At 37.2% G+C, this 21,623-nt stretch overlaps 1 protein-coding gene across 2 annotated transcripts in view; it reads left to right on the forward strand.

Moving 5' to 3' along the window:
• LOC131693902 (muscarinic acetylcholine receptor DM1) overlaps positions 1–21,623 on the forward strand; it is a 271,911-nt gene that overhangs the window by 177,594 nt on the left and 72,694 nt on the right. The gene's annotated exons all lie outside the window — the stretch shown is intronic.

The raw sequence follows: 21,623 nt of genomic DNA on the forward strand, positions 1-21,623 counted from the left end.
AATTACTTGCCGCCGCCTCGTGGGCTCGCAATTGTTATTTTGCCATTCATTTTCACCTACTATCCAGCTACTATTTAATGTCATGGCATTCGGTTGGTGATGGTGAATGTTTTTTTAAATTTAGCTTAAAACGCAGTACCGGAAACGGACGGGCAAAAACCATGGCGAGTCACTATAAAATCGTCTTTATTGCTCTGAGCAAGCTTGTCCTACAATTTCTACTGATGCTCTTGTTGCTGGTTTAAGTGTGTCGCTTTAAATATTGCGAAAAACTAAATGTGCAGACATAAACAACTGCTACCTACTGGTGGGTGGCGGAATGAACAATGGCTGATGATTTCCTGTGGGAGCTGAACGGGACAATATGTAAATGTTAATGAATGCATTATTGTTGTGCACAAGTTGGTGATTATTGATCATGTTATATTTCAGAATGTGTACAGCAAATATTCATAGCTTTGCAGTGTGCACCCACTATGATTTTAGATTTTAGCAGTTTAGTTTGGAAGTCTCTGCTGGCTATGATTTTTATTAGCTTGTCGTATATTGTGCAGTTTTCTCATATAGAAAGATACAATCACTCTGAAAACCATCAACCTATTCCCGGCTCGGACAATCGAATGTCATTTGACTCATGTCGTTGAGATCGGAAAAAAGTCTGAATGTGTGTATGTGTAAAAAATGTCACTTAGATAGTCTCAATTTAAGGTACAACATTCCCACCGGTTGATTTTGCATTTTTGTCTGATCCGACTTGCAATTCCGAGGTTACGGGTTGAAGAGTGCGGTCACATAGCGAATTTCCATATAAACTGAGACTATCATGATAATTAAATTATGCGAAAATCATTAAAATGGTGCAAAATTACTTGAATTTGTCAGTTTATTCCAATGACTAACGAAAACCGCTTTGACCACATTGGCCATCTACGATCTCTTTAAACCATATAAGCAGAAATTAAAAACGAGGAAGAAAGAAATAGGAAAATTTCAAAATCCGATTTAAAAAGACAGAAAAGACACTAAAGACAGAATAAATAGAAAAGACAGAAAAGACAAAAAAGACAAAAAGATAGAAAAGACAGAAAAGACAGAAAAGACAGAAAAGATAGAAAAGACTGAAAAGACAGAAAAGACAAAAAGAAATAAAATATAGCAAATACAGAAAAGACTGAACAAACAAAAAAGACAAAAAAGAAAGAAAGGTCAGAAAAGCCAGAAAAGACGGTAAAGACAGACAGATAGGAAAAATAGAAAAGATCGTAAAGACACAAAAGACAGAAAAGATAAAAAGATGGGAAAAATAGAAATGACAGAAAAGACAGAAACTACAGGAAATACAGAAAAGACAGAAAAGACAGAAAAGACAGAAACGACACAAAAGACATAAAAGACACAAAAGTCACAAAAGACAGAAAAGACAGAAAAGACAGAAAAGACAGAAAAGACAGAAAAGACAGAAAAGACAGAAAAGACAGAAAAGACAGAAAAGACAGAAAAGACAGAAAAGACAGAAAAGACAGAAAAGACAGAAAAGACAGAAAAGACAGAAAAGACAGAAAAGACAGAAAAGACAGAAAAGACAGAAAAGACAGAAAAGACAGAAAAGACAGAAAAGACAGAAAAGACAGAAAAGACAGAAAAGACAGAAAAGACAGAAAAGACAGAAAAGACAGAAAAGACAGAAAAGACAGAAAAGACAGAAAAGACAGAAAAGACAGAAAAGACAGAAAAGACAGAAAAGACAGAAAAGACAGAAAAGACAGAAAAGACAGAAAAGACAGAAAAGACAGAAAAGACAGAAAAGACAGAAAAGACAGAAAAGACAGAAAAGACAGAAAAGACAGAAAAGACAGAAAAGACAGAAAACACAGAAAACACAGAAAACACAGAAAACACAGAAAACACAGAAAACACAGAAAACACAGAAAACACAGAAAACACAGAAAACACAGAAAACACAGAAAACACAGAAAACACAGAAAACACAGAAAACACAGAAAACACAGAAAACACAGAGAACACAGAAAACACAGAAAACACAGAAAACACAGAAAACACAGAAAACACAGAAAACATAGAAAACACAGAAAACACAGAAAACACAGAAAACACAGAAAAGACAGAATAGACAAAAAAGACAGAAAAGACAGAAAAGACAGAAAAGACAGAAAAGACAGAAAAGACAGAAAAGACAGAAAAGACAGAAAAGACAGAAAAGACAGAAAAGACAGAAAAGACAGAAAAGACAGAAAAGACAGAAAAGACAGAAAAGACAGAAAAGACAGAAAAGACAGAAAAGACAGAAAAGACAGAAAAGACAGAAAAGATAGAAAAGACAGAAAAGACAGAAAATATAGAAAAGACAGAAATGACACAAAAGACACAAAAGTCACAAAAGACACAAAAGACACAAAAGACACAAAAGACACAAAAGACAGAAAAGACACAAAAGACACAGAAGACACAGAAGACAGAAAAGACAGAAAACACAGAAAAGACAGAAAATATAGAAAAGACAGAAACGACACAAAAGACATAAAAGACACAAAAGTCACAAAAGTCACAAAAGACAGAAAAGACACAAAAGACACAAAAGACAGCAAAGACAGAAAAGACAGAAAAGACAGAAAAGACAGAAAAGACAGAAAAGACAGAAAAGACAGAAAAGACAGAAAAGACAGAAAAGACAGAAAAGACAAAAAAGACAGAAAAGACAGAAAAGACAGAAAAGACAGAAAAGACAGAAAAGACAGAAAAGACAGAAAAGACAGAAAAGACAGAAAAGACAGAAAAGACAGAAAAGACAGAAAAGACAGAAAAGACAGAAAAGACAGAAAAGACAGAAAAGACAGAAAAGACAGAAAAGACAGAAAAGACAGAAAAGACAGAAAAGACAGAAAAGACAGAAAAGACAGAAAATATAGAAAAGACAGAAATGACACAAAAGACACAAAAGTCACAAAAGACACAAAAGACACAAAAGACACAAAAGACACAAAAGACACAAAAGACACAAAAGACAGAAAAGACACAAAAGACACAGAAGACACAGAAGACAGAAAAGACAGAAAACACAGAAAAGACAGAAAATATAGAAAAGACAGAAACGACACAAAAGACATAAAAGACACAAAAGTCACAAAAGACAGAAAAGACACAAAAGACACAAAAGACAGCAAAGACAGAAAAGACAGAAAAGATAGAAAAGACAGAAAAGACAGAAAAGACAGAAAACACAGAAAAAGATAGAAAATACATTAAAGACAGAATTAATAATAAAGACAATAAACAGAAAAGTTTTCTGAAAGAAAAGATCACGATAGTGTTGGGAATCTATGATGACATCATCACACTTCCTCGATGGCGAAGTGGTTAACTCACCCAACTAGAGACTGTGAGATTGCAGGTTCGATTCCTGCTTGAGAGCATATCTTTTCTCAGTGTGTCCAATAAAAGGTGAATTGTCACCGTTTCGGTCATTCTTTTTCTGACTATTTCCCATTGGATTTTATTGCTGTAACCAGATATTAGGTTCCTAGTGACTGTTTCTGTGGAGTGCTCATAAGAACTTTTGCTTATGGATCCATCTCTTGTTCGCCCTTCAAATAGCGAAACAATGAGGGTCGTTCGCAGGCATAATTTGACCTTGCTGTTAAAATCAAGTGAAAATTATTTATAGTTGATATGGTTATTCCAAAGAACTCCATTTTTGGCGAAAAATTGCTTATAACTTTTCAAAGAAAAAAGTAAGTGGCGCCATGAAACAAATTATTCGCCTTAAAACAATCTTAAAGTTGTCAGTAGACTACTTCAGTGATAAATCAATACTGCAAAAGGTTATTTGAATAACACAGTTTTTCTAAGAAACACTAAGAAACGCATTTATCTTCGATTTTTAATTTGTTCTAAAGTGAAAAGTGTGACAGATAGAGTTTACATGTCTTCAGTAAAATTTTCCAACATTTGTCGTTCTACGCCTTCGTCGTTTGGCTCTAGCTAGAATGATTAAAAAATTAATTTTATGATCTTGGTTAAATGAAAACTTCTCCAAAGACTTAATAAGGCTAGGTTGTTTAGTTTTCATATAATCTCAAAATTCCTGCTAAATTTTCATTCTAGACCACTGTGCAATGTGGTGCCAGCGCAATTCAGTGATCGTGTCTCACTAGATCAATTTATCTCCAGTAACAGCAAGGCACTCTCCGTTGAACATGATAGCGTTAAGTTAAAGACATGAAGAATAATGCGGTGGACGTTAAACTACATGATTTGTGTCTTGGAACCCTTGATCGCGCAATCCACAGATTCATGTCACAATATGGCGAAGTGGTATCCATCAAAGACGACGCTTGGAGGAATTTCTTTCCCGGTATCCCCAATGGTGTTTGAATGGTAAGAATGCGGCTAAAATGCCCTATACCTTCATTTGTGTCCCTGCAACATGACACTTCCTATACTCAGAACACACTGTGCACATATGACCAACAAACTGCTACGTGTCAGTTCTGTGAACAATTGGCACATTATGGAAATCCGTAGTCAGCAAAATGAAGAAGCAGCGATAGTATGGGCGAAATCAAAACGATGAAGGAAGCAGACTGAATGACCCTTAGCTTTTTCAGGCGATGCCGAAAATGCTTCACCGCCTAGGAAAAGAATTTCGCTCGCAAAGGTAAATTTGGTGCGAAAGATTAAATGGCATCACATTAAAATGTAATTTCTATATATATTTTTTTGCAAATAAATGAAAGACCCGCGACTTTAGTAAGTTCAACCATCGAGCTGTGTCTAATAAATGAAATGAAAAAAGGACAGTTTGTTGTGGACGAATTCCGCGCAAATCGACCAGTGATGAGCAAATTTTGGACCTGAACGCGGGGTCTATGCAGTAAATTACTTTGGAAATAATTCTTAGCGTATAAACTCAACTGCACCATGTTGAGCTGTGTTATTTTCAAGCGATTTAACCTCAAACTTTGTAGATAGATTTTTTCCGATAGGTGCTAAACGACACTTATCAGAAGTAGGTCCGAGCTATCGAAAATCAAAACTGCGTAGTCGAACCAATTATTATAGCAATAGGATTAGTTCCAATAGTAGATCCCAACATTAGAATAATTGAATTTTAATATTATTAACACATTATATCAGATCAAAGCAGGTGTTTGAACCAAACTGTTGCCCTAGGATGCCAAAATGGAACACAAGAACCGACCAAACATCCATATTGTAATCCGGACTCCTCACCAGTATTGCATTGAATCAATTATATCTGCGTGGCTTTTTCGATATGGCAAATACACCGTGTTCAATGTGTTCGGATACACATTCTCGTGCATTTGTAACTGTCATACGGCGTGCCTGTATCCTGGATAAATTCCGGGGAATACAACTTGCGGGCTCATCATTTGTTTGTGGATTTCAAGGTGGTCTACGATTCAGTAAAACGAAACGAAACTGTGTCAAATAATGAACATGGCTTTTCCACAGGACGATTTATTATCCCTTTCATGCCTATCTTTTATCTAGCGCATAGGGTTCCATAACTATTTTTCCCTGAAATTGGTGTGGTTAATAAGCCTAAAAAACCTTCTTTTGTAATGATAAATGCTTTCCTAGAAGCGTTAGAAGCTGCTCAATTTTTACCTTCCAGCGCTCAATACAATTCCTCTAGAATATTTACAATAGTCCAATTGCATGGAAAACTTAGTCCAAGACAGTCTAAATTGATAGGTTTTACCAGTTTTCAATAATATTGTAAAATAACGAAGATATCTAAGGCAGCACTGCTTTATTTGCTTTACTTGTTTTTGTGAGCCAATCTTACATAATTCAAAAGCTAAAGCTGTTTGAAAACGTTGTTTTTTATTAACAACATGGGCATGAAAGGGTAAAGTTGGTTCGCATCACACTGGATGGGTCCAAATCAAGCGTCATATCGGAATTGGCTGTGACGTTAGATGGTTCGAAGCAGGGTGATAATACGGAGATCTGATGTACAAAGAATCGGAACAATCATCACCTCATATGAATCTTGACTTGACATTAGCATCAATGTCCTTGATCACAGTGCAGTGGAAGAGGAATGTGCGCCTTTCAAAAGAGAGAATGCGAGAAGAGAACTGACTATAAACTCTGCCTATAGAACGGCGGTGGTTCCGAGGGGGAAAGCGATGGGATACGTTACGAGATTATCAACTAATTCATATATCTTGGTACACTAGATACACGTGATAATGATATTTATCGCGAAGTAAAAAAGCGTGTTTCGGAAATGAATAGGGCTCACTTTGGTTTGGGTAGTTAACTAAAACCCGTATCTTACAGTGGCGCACGAAACTATACAAACCACTGATACTCCCTGTTGCTCATGAGGCATGGGCTTTGAAAGAAGCAGTCTCGCAAATGCTCGAAAAACATTATGCCTTTGATGATTGACGCATGAACAACATGCTGTATCAAGTATACAGACATGCTGACAACGGAACGGGCTCGTAGACTACTGTGGGCTGGACATGTAGCACGAATGCCGGAAGAGAGACCAGCGAAAGTCGTGCTCAATAGAGAACCTGGAAGAGATCCGCGATTTCGAAGCAGACCCCGCAATTGCTGTGTGTATATAATCGCAAAAGCAGAATGAGCGGCAGGCCATCAAGAAGACAATAGAATTGCAGTCCAAGATCGAGCAATCTGTTCTAAGCAATCTAAAATAGGATCATTTGACCGAAAGTCATTTGGCTGAATACTCTTTGGCCGAACACTATTTGGTCGATAACCACTTGGCCAAAAAGATCAACAGGCCGCATGCCGTTTGGCTGAATTCCGTTTGGCTGAATTCCATTTGGCTGGATGCCGTTTGACTGAATGCCGTTGGGCTAAACGTCGTTTGGTTGAACGCCGTTTGGCTGAATGACGTTTGGCTGAATTCCGTTTGGCCGGATGTCGAAGGTTATTTTGCCAATGGATATTTTGCCAAATGTCTTTCGGCCGACAGGTATTGATTCAAAAGTTATTTGGTAGAAACTATTACCTACCAAAATTGCCCATTTTATTTGACTGAATAACCGCAGTGGAGATGGATATTTTCCTTCTTTTAAATATGAGCTGTTATTTCTCTACATGTCGTTTAGATCTGTCTACAGAAAAATTATTTTGAGTATTCTTCGCAGAGCTCTACCAGGTCTTTAGTTGTCAGAAAGAGAGAGGGAGAGTAATAAGAGTGGATGACGACATTGCATAATGTTTCAAAAAAATGTTCATCCATTGTAATATAATTTATTGGGATATTCTTCATTTTTCGACTTGAAGGACTTTACCAATTTAACCTCTAAAGACACGAAAATTGACAATGGTTTGAAATTATTTTGGTTTGCTGGATTTCTCGACTATAAAAAGTGAATCGACGAAAAAATTAAAGAATCTATTCCATATTATATTTATTTCTATAATGTTTCAATTTACAATTCATTTTTAATTTTTGACGGAATTGCCCGCATTTTATTTGAGATGTTTGGTAACGTCCAATGGAATAACAGACTATTCATATTTCGATCTGTTATTTCGTCAGAGATTTTGAAAAGTTCCTAATTTACGAATAGTTTGTCTCTCGCAAATAATCGTCAAATACGTCTGGTTATGCTGCGGTATGATATTGCTCTCATTAGCCTAAGAAGAATTATAAGCCTAAGATGAATTACTAAATCATAAAATGACCTTTGATTTTAAGAATTCAATTTCAATCTAACTACGATAAGGTGAAGCTACTTTTTTCGATGTTATTAAAATCTGGGGCTACGATAGGTCACTAAATTAGAGGTTACACACACACACACACACACACACACACACACACACACACACACACACACACACACACCAAATTATCCGTCTAGAAAATCGGCGGCCTAACTTTTATTTGAAGAGTATGTAAACAGATTATTTAAAAAATTTTAACTTGAATAATCAATGGAATCCACTGATGTCATTCAGGCAGTAAAATGTGAAAGGCGAATGATGTGACAAATCATGAAACCGCGGAAGGGAATGTCGAACAATCGTGTTTTTCAGCAGCTGCGACTGGTTTTGTACTTGTGAATGACTTTTTCGGTGTCCTCGTCGTCGCCAGAGTGTGGAAAGGAAGGTGTGAGTTCCGGCTTAGGTGGTTGTTTATTGGTGGGACGACTACGTTTCCGTTTGAGAATTGACCAATATTTTTCGATCTGGCGGAATTTGCACTTGGCAAATTTTGTTCATCCAATATAATTTCCTAATGAAATATCTTAAAACTAGTGCGATTGAATGTGTCTCCAAAATTCAGATACGGGAAGGATGAAATCTAATAGTGCGGAGAATTTATCGAATTTCTGAATTATTCTGAAGCATAATTGGTCTCATGTCCAGGAAGAAGCGTACCTCATAAACCGGTTCTGAACCCACTTAGATCATATTGATCCAAACGACATTGCATGGTTTCCAAATGACAAGATGAAACATATTTTAAGAGTTTGCTACCAGGATTTAAAATATCGGCAGCGTCGTTAGCAAACAGCGAAAACATCAGTGATGCGAGTGTACTGCCTTGAGGAACTCCAGTGTTATTTTTGGAAAATAATTAAATTGAGTAGTGCCAATACAAACAGAAACTAGCCGATGAATGAGATACGATCAAAGTCAGTAACAGAACCTAGTCATGCAGCCATCTGGATATATGTGAGCCCTGATGAAAGAATGTGTACATTATACATACATTTCTCTAGACACTCCTGTTCATACAACTTCGACTCCATCATTTTGATAGTTCTGCAAAACTCGGTTTTGACTCCACAGCTACTAATTCTTTGTCAGATCATCAGTTTCTAGGCAAATTCATTGGCGGAAATAAACTTGGATTTACTGGGGATAGCACCTTGTGCTGCGACCAGAAAAACGCCTGTCCGGGAATCTACAGAAACGGAGATGTTCAGTTTTTCGACCAGGTCGGATTTTTGGCGTGTGATTTGTAGGGTAAATTTTTTTTTCTCGTCTTCCATCTACCACAACTTTTTCAATAGTACGCGTGTCAAAATGACAATTTCTCCACTGAAATACGTGTATTTTTCAAACAATGTCGAAATATTCCCTGTTCTAGAGGTGCTCCTACAGAATAAATAAAGCGTCCAAATTCTAATGCCGTTTTTGAATCTGGCGAAACATAATTAGGTTCGAAACCCAAACGGCTGTCAAAATATTTGAACTGACAGCGAACAGTGGCTCAAAACAGCTTTTTGAGGTACTTAATTCATCCGAATCAAAACGATTATAAATTTTCTACTATGTTTGTGTGTGTAAAAAGCGCCATCTTTTGGCAATATTATTAAAAAAAACTTGTTTTAATCCACCTAGTGGTGCTATTGTGCCTTTCTCATTTATCCAAACTATGATTCCTTAGATGTTTTTTTTTTCTTTTTTCTTATTTATATTGTAACGATATTTAATTAGCAATAATACTCAAGGAAGAGCGGGGAATTGAAGGAAGAAAGTTTAGAAAAGCGTGGAATAGGGTCATATGAGCAAGCTTAGAGTTTCCCGGTTCTGGCAGCATAAGTCATTAAGTTACTTTACGCTTGTCTGGGCATGCCGCAGACTCAAGTGATTCGCATTTAGTGCCAAAATATCCTTACCTCTGCGTTGCAGAAGACAAAAGGTTCAATCGCCGGAAAACTCTAAGCTTGCTCATATGACCCACGCATTTCTAAACTTTCATCTTTCAACTCCTTGCTCTTCCTTGAGTACTATAGCTCTTAATATTGAAAAATATTTCACACCTTCCAGTCCCTTGCTAATTAGCTGGGAGTATTCAATTTAATTGTGAAAATGTCTATTACATTCTTACATTACTACCACGAAAGTTGACGCCGAATCACTTTAAACAAACAAGTATTATATTTAATTGACGATGCTACATCCAACTGCATATTATATCTTCCATTTGAGACTTGGTTTGAGAAAATCGGTTCGGTAAGAATCGATGTGACTTTAATTGTGGAATACGCCCGGAATCCGGAACTTCCGAAATTTTCGATAGTGGACAATATATTTAATGAATATTTGATTTTAGTGATCTTGACCTGCGAGTCGAAGTAATTTGGTGACCATTTCAGTAGATTTTTAGCCTATGAGGAATTACGATTGTAACGGTTTATATGGAAAATTCCAGTGTGACCTTACTAACCAACCTGTAACTCCGGAACCAAGTGTCAGAACCGAATGAAATTAAGCAGCAGTCAAGGGTGTTACTGTATCTTTTATTTGAAATCAAGTTTGTAAAAATCAGTAGAGAATTCACTGGGAAATAGGCGTGATATTAGTTCCTAACTTGGTGAGTTCCCCGGAGGCATCATGAATCGTCATAGGTGGCCAATGTGGTCAAAGCTACTTTGATTGGTCATAAGTGATCCAGACCTGTAAATCGAAGTAATGTTGGACACATTTCAATATGCATTTCATCATTTAGACATCATGGTATTATCAGTTTTTATGGGAATTTGCTGTCTGATCACATGTCGGATCAACTAAAAACTCAATAGCAGCTTATTGGGAGCGTTATACCTTTCATTTGAAACTAAGTTTGTGTAAATCGGTTTAGCCATCTCTGAAAAAATTGTGTGAGTTTAAATGACACACACACATACACACACGCACATACACACACACATACATACATCGTCGGGACCGGACGTCAGGCTTCACCGGAATCGCCGGATCGACCTCGACACCCTACCGGGTAGCTCGTGAGTAGGCTAGATCCACCGTCGGGGATTAGACCGAGTAGACCGTGTCGAATAGCTAGCAGTGGGTCGTTGGGGCGCCAGTGAACCGGAAGCTACGCTCCACCCGGAATCGCTGGATGGAGCTCAGCACCTACTGGCTGGCCCGTTGAGTAGGCTAGCTCCACCGCCGGGGACTAGACCGAGTCGACGAAGCGGGGAGATAAATGGCTGACAGAAAGGTACATCGGGTCGGGAGCAATCTACCGCCGGGGAATTCACGGTAGGGTAGATTCGTTGCCGTGCACTACCCGACATAATCGTGGCGAAAAGGGGAGCTAATTGGCTAACGAGACAAACACCGGTACAGAGAGAAATTCCGTTGCCGGGGAACTCTCAGTCGTAGTAGGATAATATCCGAGTTCATCTCGATAAAGTTGGGAACTAAATGGCTCAAGGAAGCGGGTATCAGTGTCGGGGGAAATTCCTCCGTCGGGGAACTATCGGTCGGAGGAGTGTGAGTTCATCGTTGGGGACTATCCAAGTAGATCGTGATAAGGCCGGAGCTGAATGACTCACGGAAACACGAGCTAAATGGCTCAATGAATCAGCACCTAAACCGCTCACGGGGACGAGAGCTAAATGGCGACGTAGATAGATGGAGACAACAAGGAAAAGAAGAGTCGAGAGTTAAATCAAAGCTCATAGATCGAGCCACTCCATGAACCAAGCGAGGCTCTGAGATAGAGCAGAAGAAAGAGGTGCGTCGGAAGCACAACGAACTCCCCACGGAGTAATACCTTGATGTAGTTCCGTGCGGAAGAAGGGCGTAAAAACTGGGGCGTAAAGGGCGTAAAAATGTTTTTAGTGGTTAGGCACGAACGTGAGTCGTGAGTCCCACACAGTACCAATACACTACAGGCCAGGACGTTGAAGCTTTTTTAACCTTACTAGAAACAAACACACACACACATACCTACACACAGACATTTTCCGATCTCGGCGAACCGAGTTGAATGGTATATGACACTCGGCCCTCCGGGCCTCGGTTGAAAAGTCAATTTTTACAGTGATTGCATAGCCTTTCTTTATATGAGAAAGGCAAAAATAGATCATCGTAGTCTATAGAAAATTTATCTTTTTAACCAGAAGAGATAGCGCTTTGCTGTCTTCGACAAAGTTGTAGAGGAGAGTATTTTTTATACATTTTGCAGAAGACATGTTGTCATTCCATACAAAATTTCTATTTGATTTATGATATTTGAAAAAAGATGGGTGAAAAATAAATATGATTCCCTTTTTGAATTTTTGTTTGCGATGAATATATGAGCTCTAATTATTGATACTGCATTTCAACCTCAAAGAGCCGGATGGAAACGTAAAGAGGTTTTCGCATGATACTATAAATGTTTTTTGAACACTAAAGCGTGTTTAGCTATATGCAAAAAACCTCAATATACTTTGCTTTCTCGTTATCGATAACAGAATTTTTGTTAATTAGTAAGAAAACATGATAAAAATTCCAATGCCTTCTTAAATTATTTTTCGATAGTTCAGTTAAAGAAGGGCCAAATATATACTACACACTTCATTTTTTCTGCCGAATCTGCCAAGGGCGCCAGAATCCCATGCTACGGCTCTGCCTATAGTTCCCCCCAACGACTGACCTATCGTGCTCCCAAGCGTATGTTTGATGTTGACGACCGTATTTTCTTCAAGCCAAAAATATTGAAAAACCAATACAAAACTCGTGTTCCGCATTAATTTTTGCGTAAGAAAAAACTCACTTGTCATTTTTTTTATTATTATTTAAATGTACTGTATTGAGGACGAGAGACAATGCGTTTTCGCAGAACAAAAACGCGAAAAAAGAAACGATGCGTATCTAATACAGTTAATCCGCGGTAATGGCCGAAATGATAGTCGTCAACGATGTTATATACCATGTATCTAATTCACGCAACACGTGCGACCACTGCAATAACAAATCAAAGATAATTCCTTGTACCTATTATATTCCATATCCATTTGACCCCATTCTATATAAATGACACTTTAGACCAAATGACATTCAGACAAATGACCCTTTCGGCCTAGCAGCTTCTATACAAACGGCCACTTCGGCCAAATGGCATTCGGCAAAAAGACCCATTTGGCCAGATGACACTCTTCAAAACTGCATTCGGACAAATGGCTTTCGGCCAATTGACCTACAACACTAAAACACATTCGGTCATGATACCCGGATAGTTAACCCACAATGATCATGATTGTTGTATTATGATTTGCAAGGGTATCCGAATTTATTGAACACGGTGTAGGTCGGTACAGATGAAGCTTCTCATTTCATGTTGAAACCGCTCACTCGTGCACCATTTTCGGAACTGACCACAGCGAACATATTAATTACAATTCTCCGCATATTTGTGGAAGTGTGTGCGTATTTGCCATCGGTAGGGGAGGGGTGGGCTGCAAAACGATTTACGCCATTTACAGGCCATCCAGTGAAGACAATCCCCCCAGGGGTCATTACAAATATGTGAATTTCATTTTGCCTATGTTGAAGCTTCGACTGCTCACCCTAATACATGCTACCTGGGCTATTTGCATTTCATTGCTGCAGTGTTGCGGTACAATTAGCAAACCAGTGGAAAACGTGAAGTACGGATGTGTCCAAATGTGTGCTACCGCCTTGATGTGTATAGCTGATCAGAGATAGTTCAATGTGCACAATTGATTCTGGTGGTGGCTTTGCAGTAAGGTAGAAAGAGATATCCTAGCACCGAAAATGATAATGCAAATTTAATTTAATTAACCTTTTTCTGTCCACTGATAATAATTTGTCGATAACGCAGCGAGAAAATAATTTACCGAACGCCGCATGGGTTATAAATACTCATCTGGCCGCAGGTTTGGAACAATATTTGTTGTGTATTTTTTCAACGTGATTTGCTGATGCAGGGTTTGCTATACACCGCTGGAATTGCTGAGCATACGAAAGTTTTGAAATACTCTACAGCGTGGAGAAAACATCCATAATTTTTCCTCAGTATACTGTTCATATTTGACAGATGCTGAAATAAGCACATTGGGCCCTTGGTCAATCATAAACAAATGCAGAAAGGTTCACTTTAATCGGTTCTAGTTAGGTACCTTGCGGTGTGAGAAAATTGAGATTTTTTAAGCAGGACCGACAGGGACCCACACGTAGAGGCAGACGAATTGAGAGTAATTCTAGACACCACATAATACTTCATCAAAGGATAAATCAAGATTATAGAGGGTCAGTACCTCATCATCAAAAACTAAGCTGCTGATGGGACGGAGAGGTCAACAATATTGTTTGAAATACAAGCAATAGAGTTTTATCTAAAAAATGAATCACAAATAACTTTTCCTCCTCTTGTATATAACAGTCTTTAAATTTAAAATCTCTTGCATAAATTTTGAAAATATTCATTTCGATTTTGCATTTGGTAACTTTGTAAACTTACTGATTGTTGTTCAGTACAGTTGGGCGCCTAAAAAGCAGCATGCATGAAGTTTGCCTTTGTATGTCAATCAGCTTTTTACTGTTCGTCGATTGATAGGTACGTCCTGCAGTTCTGAACGAACAAAACTATAGCACATTCATTCAACCCAATGTTTCCCTTCGGCAGTTCGACAAACTAGATATGAAACAGAAACCGATGAAACTGATACCGAACTGATCACAAACAAATGTTTACCCATCCATCGACGACCCGTGCATGCAATGTCCTGCCCATCCCGCCCGGCTGTGATCCCCCGCTCATGTGCATTCGTCTTATTCCGTTGCACGTTTCGTCCATTTTCTGCCAACATTTTTCTGCATGACCATTATGTGCGACGTGAGACCCTCCCTTCCCTTCACTCGCTGGCGCAGCCTGAGAAAGTTAAAACTAATAGCAAGAAAATCCTGCCACGTATCTTCGGTGTGCTGCTGATGGTGTTAAAATACTGAGTGGCATGATAATAAAAACCAAGGGAAATGAATTTTCCCGACAGGAAACCAAGGAGACGACTTGTCGAAGTGGGAAGGCGGCTGAAAGTTTACACCATTTCCACCCCCCTCCCCTTTTAGCGCTGGTCGCCCATTATGGACCGAACTATTCTCGTGTGGTTTTGCTATGGAGAATAATGCTGGAAAATGTTTCAAAGGAGATTGTAATTTATTGATGTTCGGGTTGCATATATTTCTTGGTTCTACTGATAGTCCCGGGTAAGTTTCTGTTGTTCGCTTCTACTGCATGTGCACCATGCACAACTGTAATATTTTCTGCTCGGGCTCTGTCATTTATAAGATTGTCCTAAGATTTTGTGGTTGTAAAATTCTGGGTAATGTATGCGAAGCTGAAAGTGATTTCAAAGTTGGAACAACTTCTCAGAGTTGTTAAAAATTTGTTTGAATTTATGGTACTCTATTGATATATGTGGTTGACTGATTCTTGGTATTTTGTTTGTTATACATAATGTTTGACGTCTTCCTAGCCATTGTCTATTGCACGATTCACTCGCACAGTTTCAAAACTGTACTGTTCATTGTGTAATTAAGAAGTGGGAATTGAGTTAAATCTTTTTAATGTATAATATTTAATTCTTCTTTTTAATGTATAATATTTAATTCATCAGCAGGAGAACATATTGGAAATTAAGCTTGTTTTGTATCGCACCTCAAAGTGCGCTTTCTGAGTCGTATAGTTGGTAGTAATTACGGTATTCACTGCAATATTCTTTGTTCCACATCCAAATTAAAATACTGCATACCTACAAAAAGTACTACTTGCACTGTGTGTTTTAAACCATTATTAACAAAAAATTACCATAAATTAAGCATACGGCATTCGAAAGATACAGTATCCATGCATCTTCTCAGTGAATTTCAAAAAGATCCATCGAGAGATTCAAGAGAAATGGTGTTTGGAAGTTTTATGACACGTTTCATAAGGCTACCAGCAAACACCCACGGGTTTGGTCTTATCTTTATAACCAAAAAATATTTGTCTACTTATTTGATTCTTAGCATTCGAGCTATAGTAATCAAGTATATCCGCTGCTAGTTTGAAAATATTTCATTGACGGAATCGAAAGTTATAACGATTTGAAAGCGGTATGCGGTCATAGATGGGTTTTCTACCAGATTTCAAGCATGATGTATGTTTGTCCATTGACTATTTAGATCGTTTATACGTGTCGCTGTTTTAAAGTAAAACCTTGCCATTTAATTACACAAATATAATGCCCAAAAGGTGTTATTTATATGCTGCGCTGAAAAAATATGAAAATAGGGTTGTCTGCCTAACGTTAACTATAACGTGTAAATTAAAAAAAATGAATAAAAGTTGGAATGTTTACTTAAAAAGGCCATTTATCAGTCGTTTTGATAACTGACTCTAATTGTGTTTTTTTTCATTACTTAACTGGCAGACGTTTTATCAACAATTTTCCTGCAGAAGAATATAAAATAGAGTTATCTACCTCAAATAATAGACAATATGAATGATTCAAATCGCCAATTCTCTCGAATCTCTCGATGGATCATTTTGAAATTCACTGCGAAGATGCTTGGATACTGTATCTTTCGAATGCCGTATGCCAAATTTATGGTCATTTTTTTGTTAATAATAGTTTTAGACAGACCGTGCTTTGGTACTTATAGATATATTATAGCAATTGGACAAAATAAAGGGTTTGTGCGCAAGCCACGACTTTGATGACAATTTAAATGCTGCAAAGAGTGGAGTTTTCATCTTTGGTTAAATTATAGCAAATTTTGAACGGTCAATCTATCTTCTAATCTCACCCAGAACAGAAACTAAAAATCGTTCTGGTTTGGCTACCAGTAAAGCTGGCAATGAATTCTATCGACCGTTTTGTTGGATATCCACTATACAAACAGTACAGTATTATGTAGAACGATCCACAGCAAATAGACCCAGGAGAAGAATTCCAATATGATACTTTGAACAAATAATACGTAATGTGGAACATTTCTTAAAATGACCATTAAGCATACGCTTATGCATGTTTCCCATACACAATTCCACCACGTACGACGCGCAGCTCTATATATTTGAATTTGTTTAAATATGTTCTTCTTTGAAGAATTTTGGGGTCCTACAAAGATGTGTTCTTCTCTAAAAAGAAAAGATAGCAGGAACTGCCTTTTGGGGTCTAGTGCTCCAGCTCGATATTCATAAATTCAAATCCAGTAAATGTTTCATAAACGTCACGAACCCAAAATTACTCTTTATTCAATTTTTAACTCCCCCAAAATAATGAGTGGCACACCGTTTTGTAGTTGAAAAGTTTTCTAATGATGAATGCTCTGGTTAACTTGAGAGAGACGTTCGGCGAAAGGTTACAACCAAAAGTTGAATATTTAGGAGACAAATAGAGCCATGCTTATTGGCTTCCAATATAACGCGCGCATTGCTCAGTATTTGGTATCCCGTAATGATCAACGCGGTAAAGAAGTCAATTTCATGCAACTGGAACGTAACAGGCAGCATTTGTCAGCAGTAAGGGCCTGCCAATGACGTGGGTAGTATCGCTAGTAATACTCACTTGAAAATATTAGGTAACAACCCACTTGAAACTTTAAGCGAATCTAAAATTTGAAATGTGTCACACAATGCGCGCATCTAAAATCCTCAATATATGGTAATATACTTATTATGGCAGCAGATCCTATTGTGGCTCTATTTCGCACCTCTTGGTTTCGAACAAAGCATTGGGGAACCCGGGGCAACTCGCACCTACTTAAGGAGTTACACCACCGTAAAATTTTAAAAAAATCGAATTTTTATTTATTAGTCTAAAATATGCTTTAGGATGTCAAAAATGATATCCTGAAACATGTAAGACGAAAATAATACATAAATGTTCAAATTTTCAATTCTGCCGTAACGCCTCTTATGTGCACCCCGTGTGTACTGAAAACTAACCGCGTTTTTCTCGAAACCACTTTTTTGAGCTAACCGGAAACGTAACTCTAATAAATAATTTTTGATCGCTTTGAAATTTTCTCAGTATATTCGAAATTGATTTCTCCAGCGACGTACGTAGGATTTTATTTTTTCATTGCTATTTTTTTTTTATTAACTATTTTGTGTCGATTTTTATGACATTTGCGAATTTTTCTCGCTCAAAAGTGCGCCATTTCGCGTAAAATTAAAATATCGAAAAAATCATACGTACGTCGCCTGCTATAGATATAAGGAATCAGAAAAAAATTGGTTTTTGGCTCTAGGTCAAAAATTACGAGATAGATTTCCGGTCGTGGACCCCTTCCAAAAAAAACGCACATGGGGAAAATGTAAAACAGCCGCTATCTTGTGATGAAATTGCTCGAAAAAATATTTTGTGTGATTCATTACTTATGTTATAAATCGCATTTATCAAAAAATCGATTCACCTCTTTATTGTGTCATGAAAAATTCCCGAAATATGCCTATTTTTGGGCTATACAGTTGTGTAACCCCTTTAGAAAATCGGCCTTTTAGGTGGATACATGTGAAACAAATCATCGCAAAGGACCTATTTCTTAGTTTGAAACCTCAGCTACATGATTTGTAAAATTCTACGTTTTTCCATTCATTTACAATGTAGGGGTAATTCGAACCTTCCTACGCATAGAGGAGTAACTGGAACAAATTCCTGGCCAATAACCAAAAACTTTTTTCTTCGATTTTTCGCTTCGTAATATTTTTTACATACCTAAAACCTTAATGAATAACGCGGAAAAATTAGGAATATGTCAAAAATTGCTAAAGAATTTTTGCATGGATGCAAAATGGTGACATTTTAAGTGGTGTTCATTTTGATTATATATCCAGCAATATCGTTTTCTAGAGAGTATGACTGTATTAAATAAGACAATATTATTACAAACGTAATTGAACCCATCTATTTGTATAACTTCAGCCTAAAACTAACTGAAATTTTTTGGGTATGCTGTGCATTATGTTTTTTAGCATTTTATTCCAAACTTTATTGACAAAAAGTTATATTAAACGGCGAGATCCGGCAAAGTTGCTGAAGCAGTATTACAAAACATGATTCTAACTATGCAAAAAACATTCGAACTCTTCCGGAATAGTCCGATCAACAAATTTCAAGTGATTTGAAAATATTGAAATTTTTACTAATTTGAGGTACACCGAAATGCTGTAGGGGCAAATACAATGTTTGGAAAAATGTATCTCTATAAATACGTGTACAGGCGTCCCTTCCTCTCTCCCTTTTCCACTGATCATTTGTTTATGTAACTAGAAAAACAAATGTATTCACAAAGATCTCCTCGAGATTACTAGTATTCGAAAGGATATAGAAAATTGACCTCTGCGCTGGTAGGTGGATAGGTGCCAAATTGTTCTAAAAACTAGTTATTGTCTATTTTTAGTTCATATTAAGGCATAATAACAGCAACAGCAGCAGTAAATAATTTTGGCCAGGATTCGACCCCAGTTACTCCTCTGTGCTACGGGGCAATTCAGACCGTCATTTCGTTATTTTTTACAATGAAATTATGTTTACCTATGAAATATTTTTAGAGAAACTTTTTAAGAAGCAAAAAAATGCGTTACAAAAACTTAATCTCGTTAGTTACAGCTGTCGATTGATGTATAATGTGATTTCTTTGCTGTGGCACGTACAATCGTTTGCGTAGCCGCAAGCCGCTGAACGGTGGTTGATGGAATAGGGGGTCCGAATAGCCCCGTACGCTCATTTCGCACAAAAGTGGTAATATCTGAGTTTTCACCCAAACAAAAATCATTCCATAAAATAGAAGCCTCAAACTTTCTAAAAGATTTTATTAACTTTTATATGTTGCATTAATCATGGTTAAACCACTATAATGATTTTTGTTATAGGGATGGCAAAAAATGAATCACGTTGTATCTCCTTTCTAAAAAAAACCAATGAATTAGATTCAGATATCAAAATTTATGTTTCAGCATAGCGGTTTCACAAAGATGCACGACAGTCAGAAAGTTGTACGATTTTCTGGGAAATCGTGGGGGTCCAAATCACACCCACGGTCTTAAAAGCCCCGGATGTTCCTATAGGCTAATGACAGTATCTGTTTGGCTAAAAAAGGTGTGCGAAAATAATTTCGAATTATATTCTTCGGTGGCTATGCACATTAGACCTCCCTCATTTTGAAAAAGTTTTGAAATATGCATCGGTCAGCTCAAATTCTTGCTCTAGGTGTGAATTTAAGAACTTTCGCCAAAAATGGCTTAATTTGGACATGATTTAGAGGTGTCTCCAATCAAAAATCATGTATTTGATATGTTTCTATAGAAAGATCACTTACATTCTGATTTAATAGGCCATACATGCCCACATATCATCAAAGGTTGTTCCTTAGACATATCTTAACATGTTTTAACAGGTGAACATAGCTCTAATCGCACTAGAAAATTTGTTAACTGGATTTTCATATAGGAAAGTATATCAAAACCAAGGAAAATTAGTAGTATTTTTTCTTGGTTTTGATATTCTTTTCTAGGGTGATGAGCCTATTTTCACCATACTAAGCAAGGTGCCTCACTAATTCGATAATTTCTTGCCTTGCGTAATTACGAATGCGTAAAAATTGACATCAACCGCTTTGCTTCGTTGTTAAGAACCAATAGAATAACACAAATGCGTTGAAAACAGTAAAATTCTCGTGTTTGAGCACAATGAAAACTCGAATCGAGTGCCCCTATTGTTGCGCTACCATTTGACTCAATGCGTTGAACAAAGATGGCAGACACTGTTCTAACCAACGGCTTCAAATGGGTAGGGTGATAATATAAACATGGCGCAAATAGGCTCATCACCCTATATAAAAATCCAATTAACAAATTTTCTATTGCGATTAGAGCTATTTTCACCTATTAAAACATGTTAAGATATGTCTAAGGAACAACCTTTGACGACATGTGGGCTTGTAAGGCCTATTAAATCAGAGTGTAAGTGGTCTTCCTATGGAAACATATCAAAAACACGATTTTTGATTGGAGACACATCTAAATCATGTCCAAATTAAGCCATTTTTGGCAAAAGTTCTTAAATTCACATCTAGAACAAGAATTTGAGCTCACCGATGTATATTTCAAAACTTTTTCAAAATGTGCAAAGGTCTAATGCACCTGTTTATTCAAAACTGTCGGTTAATTCCAACTTTTAATTAAAATTAAATTACCTTCTTGAAATAGCAACTAATTCACCTCATTCACATAGTGAACCGAAACAGAAACAATTCACTATGAAAGCGATCGTCAAAAGCTAGGATAGGCCTAGTTTTATATTTTGTGATACACAAATACGTAGGCTCCATTTTTCGACAGGTTTATTCCTATACACTACCATAATCAAAACAATCTTTCTGCATCAAATCACACAGGAAAGAACCAGCAGTGCAGCCAAACTTAACCATAAACTTGAAAATAAATTGAGATGCAATTTTAGATATGAGTAATCAGTTATTTCACGTTATTCATTTAATTTCTGATTGTGGAGTATTTATTTTTGTCTGCACATAAAATTCCGATCGAAACAATGCAATGTTTGATGTGGATCTCGTCATTAGCAGTTGTTAGTCTTCGCATGATTATTTCCTTCGAGTGAAATTCTGGGAACTCTTCTGCTAACAGCTGATGAAACTCGTTCATGTGTGTGATGTTTATGCTTGTTTTGATCGGGTGAAAAAAGTAGAATGATTCGTTTTACAAATCATGCGATGGCGTCCATGATCTGAATACCTAGTTAGAAATTTTTCGGCGCAAAGGAGTAAAAGGTATTGCGTTCCGACCAGATTTCTTTTTCGATTAGCTGAAATTTAGCAGGCACAGGAATTGTTGC

Source organism: Topomyia yanbarensis, chromosome 3 (assembly GCF_030247195.1).
Source record: "Topomyia yanbarensis strain Yona2022 chromosome 3, ASM3024719v1, whole genome shotgun sequence".
Taxonomy (NCBI): Eukaryota; Metazoa; Arthropoda; class Insecta; order Diptera; family Culicidae; genus Topomyia; species Topomyia yanbarensis.